The following is a 4,605-nucleotide window of genomic DNA, read 5'->3' as shown; positions in this document are numbered from 1 at the left end:
TTAAATGTATGAATTATTTAATAAAGCTCCATGAAAAAATGTATATATTATTCAACTTGTGCCAGAGGGAGGGTAAGATTAAGAACACTATGACTTTAAGATGATTGAGATGCTAAAAGAATGAGAGAGAAAATGGGATTGAACATCAGTAGCCAGAATATTGGCATTCTCCAGCAAAACAGAATCAAGAGGATATATATAGGATTGTATATTATATATAATGTATATATTATGAGATTTATTATAGGAATTGGCTCAAGTGGCTGTGTGGATGGGCAGATCTGAATTACTTAGGGCAGACCACAAGCTGAGAACTACTATGAATGTTTTTGTTGAATTTCCCAAGAGGGGTTGGCTGGCTGAAGTAAAGATGGAAACTCTCTTCTGACTGCTGAAATTATCAGGTATCCTTTTAAAGCATTCAACTGATTGGATGAGATATCAGTTATTGTTGAAGACAATCTCCTCAGTTGACTATAGATGTATTAATAATCAGCCATATATGCAATCAACATACTATTGGTTTAAATCCATGAAGTATCCTTACAGTAATAATCAGGACAGTGTTTGCTTGATTAAACAACTGGACATCATAACCTGGCCAAGTTGACATGTGAACTTAACCATCATACCAGCCTCCCCAATCTCACTCCCTAATAAATTTTGTGCAAAGAACACACCACTCTTGGAAATAATAGGGATGAGCAGCCAGGATTTAACCTAAGTATGTAAACAAACAATAAGATTCATACTGGACCTCCTCTCAGGTTAGTAAAGACTGCAAATGGTTTTTTTTTTTTGGAATCTACACGGAGTGTAACGGAACACCAAATGCACATATTTACTAAACTTTCCAATGATTGGACCCATCTTATCTGCCTCTTGTCTCAGAAGAAATCTAAGGGATTTGCTGCTTCTATCACCTGGAGATCTAAAGGCTGCACTTGAATTTTTTTCTTAGTTGAACAGTTTTTCTGTACATTATGCTTTGATGTTGAATCCTTTCTAATGGGAAGAGAGGTGGGTCCTAGAATAGGAAAACTTTAAACTTTGCAACAGCACATGAGGAATTGGTAGAGAACCACTTCTTACAGGGAGATTTCTGAATAGACGAAGTTTGTTGGAGAGGCCCGCACCAGCTGGGCATGTGCAACTTCTATCTGAGAGTGAGAATAAAGGGACATGTCTATCTAGCTCTCTACAGAAAAAAAAGATAAAGTGAAAAGCACAGGGGTGAGATGAGGTTAAGTGATTTTGCATCTCTAAGGGAAATTCTTATTGCTAATGGGATCCATATCAGGACCAGATACAGCTCTGCCAGGATGATCAAGAGTCCTATAAAATAATACTCTGATCTAGTCTCATATTCAGCTTACACGTACAGATTTCCCCCTGTACGTGTAATCAGACCCTTCTCATCCTCATATCTCTGTTGCAAGGCAAAGACTTATAAAAGGGCCATTGAGAATTCATGACTACAATAAAGTCAAATGAAGTAAACTCAGAAAATTGCAACCATGGAAAGTGATCAGGGCATAACAATTTTTGAAATTTTGTGTATATTTAAGAAAACAATATTTGGTAGCTAAATTTGGTCATACAAATCTTAGGAATAAGGTAAGTTTTAAGAAAAATCAAAATAAAGACAAATGTCTGCTCTCAGCAGTGGACAAAAGTCCACTTTTAAAAATAAAGGGAATTTTAATTAAGCACATAGATGAGTTGAAGTTGTTGATACAAAACTGTTACAATAATGCTTCCATCACGTGTGATTTTACACCATTAAAAATATATAAAACTGAAATTGTAACTGTAAGGTAAATCTTCCTTGGAATCATAGGTTTTTTTCATATCAGCAAATGGCATCAGACATTTATTCCCTCAAATTCATCAGTAAGAATGACACCTACTTTCAAAGGGTGGCAATCAGGTCTACATGTTAGCTATATTACAATTGGAGAAAAAGGACATAGGGTCGCTCTGAGGTCCTTCATCCCAAAGCATAGCTACAGGCACCGAAGATGAAAGAAGCATAGTGACTATCACATAGATTGTAAAAGGCAATCATCATACTTAAGATAAAACAAATTTCAGGGCCTGATCCCATGTTGATCCTCAGATTTACCATTTTTATCCTTTTAGAGCCACAATCTCTGGACCTAATTTCACAAACTTTATTTCCAATCACCTTCCATATAAAAATTCAATCATCATTGATCTCATAATTTTAACTTGAAGGGAGGATCATACTTTTAGTACTTTGGTTGCAAAGATGGCCAACTAATATCTGTAATCATGTATGTTGCTCCTCCTCTAAGAAGAAGAGTTCATCATATAAATAGCAGTAGGTAGCCAATATATACTACAAACTTATTTCAGAATCCTCCCTTGTGCCACCTGGAAAGTCTGTTTCATTTCCTGTGTGGAATATGTTTAACTCTTGTAACACATTAAAATAAATAGGTCACTACTTCCCTCCCATTTCTGTTTCTGGTAAAAAAAATTACTAGACATTATGTTGCTTATGGCCTAGTCACAGAGAAAGAAAGAAAAAGAAAGAAAGAGAGAGAAAGAAGGAAGGAAAGAAAAGAAAAGAAAGAAAAAGAAGTTTAAAACACTACATGTAGGAAAAAGAGATATGGGGGTACGGGGAAAGCTTTTATGTTAGAGGATTGGGGAAAAGGTGAAGAAAAATTTTAAAGAAAAAATTTAAAAGTAGATTTAACAAGGCATAAAACTTTCCAGATAGAGATTATACAAAGTTAGGAGTGGTAAGAAGCATGGTATGGAAATAAAGAGAGACTACGAAAACTTCAGGAAAAAAAGCAAAATGGCACATGAAACATGGTTAAAAAAAAAAAAAAAAAAAGGCACATCACACAGAACTTTGAAGGCCATAGTGTAAATTTCCATCATTTTGCAAGTGCCTGAAAAGTCTTTGGAGAATTTTAATGAAGAGGGTGTTATAATACTAACCTTTTCAAATTACTATTAGTTTTAGAGTATATGGAACATTTTGGAAGAAAGTAAGAGTTAATAATTGAAGGTAATCATTGCAACTGCCCAAGGTAGAATGTAGAGTTGCCTTACCATAGTATCCACAGTGAAGTCAGGGATATGAATGGATTGAACAATGTGTAGAAATACCTTGTTAGTGGAGTAGATACGAGGGTACATCAAGAAGCTTCTGCAGTTTCTGACTATTGAAACCAGCTGTGTGGTTATGGTATATGCTAAGATATAAACATTGGAAGAAGAAAAATGGGGGAGGAATAGGAAAAGATAATAAAATTAGATTGTTACATTTTTAATTTGAAATATCATTGAGCCAGTATCAGTGAAGATACCATAAATAGTTGAATATATAATTTAATTTCCTGGGCTAGAGATTTAAATGTGTGTTTTCTTTGGCTGCATGGTCATTAAAACTCCTGCAGTTATGGAGGAGACCAATACCAATAGAATATAGTCAAAAGGATGTAGGAGAGAAACTTTAAAAAAATCCAGATTTACTGGCTCAGACAGAGAAATTGGGGTGACAAAATATGGATTAGAAAATATAGAACAATAAAGAAGAAAAACAGACTATCTAAAATGGGAGAAAGATAATAATACACAGTAACAACTTGGATGAACCTGGAAGACATTATGTTGAGTGAAACAAGCCAGACACAAAAGGATAAATACTATGTGATTGTGCTATTATGAACTAAATACCCTGTGCAAACGCATGGAGTTAATAATTAGAATATAGATGACCAGAAAATAGAAGGAGGGTAGAGAATGGAAAGCTGAGGGTTAATCTATGCAGAATTGTTAAAAACGTTGTTTGTAAATATTTGGAAATGAACAGAAATGGTTAAAGCATATTGTGGTGTTTGTAACTAGCAGAGCTATTGTATGGGTATGACAGTGGTCGAAAAGGAAAATCTAAGGTCATGTATATTACTAGAAGGAAAGCTAAAAACTGTAACATGGGACTGTATAAGATAGCAAAACATCAGGTAAAACAAGAATATGGGGATATTGCATATATAATACTGTTTTTACAAAATATAAATACAAATACACTAGAGAGAAGGAAAAAGAATAGCAGATATATATGCCAGGCAAGGCACAGAGTGATTAAAAGATGATGAGTTTTGTTTGTTTGTTGTTTATTTTTATTATTGAAATAATGAGAGTGGTCTGGGAGTGGTTGGGGTGATGAATGTGCAAACATTTGATTATATCAAATACCACTGATTGTTCTCTCTGGATAGAGTTATGCTTTATTAACATATATCAATAAAATTGAAAAAAATGTTTAATATAAGAAAAATATGAATGTACAAAATAAATTAGAGAGGCAGAAATGAAATAGCAGCTATGGCAGGGGAAGCTAAGAATGACTGAGAAGTGAATATTAAGGGATACAGTTTTTTTGCTTTTTTTGTTTGTTATTATTATTAATATTGGAATAATGAAAATAATAATGATTGAATTCATGAATGCACAACTATGTGATTATACCAAATATCATTGGTTGTACACTTTGGATAGGTTGTATGCTTTATTAATATGTATCAGTAAAACTGCTTAAAAGAAAAAGAAAAGGAAACAGAT

This window comes from Dasypus novemcinctus, chromosome 2 (assembly GCF_030445035.2).
Source record: "Dasypus novemcinctus isolate mDasNov1 chromosome 2, mDasNov1.1.hap2, whole genome shotgun sequence".
Taxonomy (NCBI): Eukaryota; Metazoa; Chordata; class Mammalia; order Cingulata; family Dasypodidae; genus Dasypus; species Dasypus novemcinctus.
The sequence above is the reverse complement of the archived record's forward strand: the minus strand, read 5'-3'. Positions refer to the sequence as shown.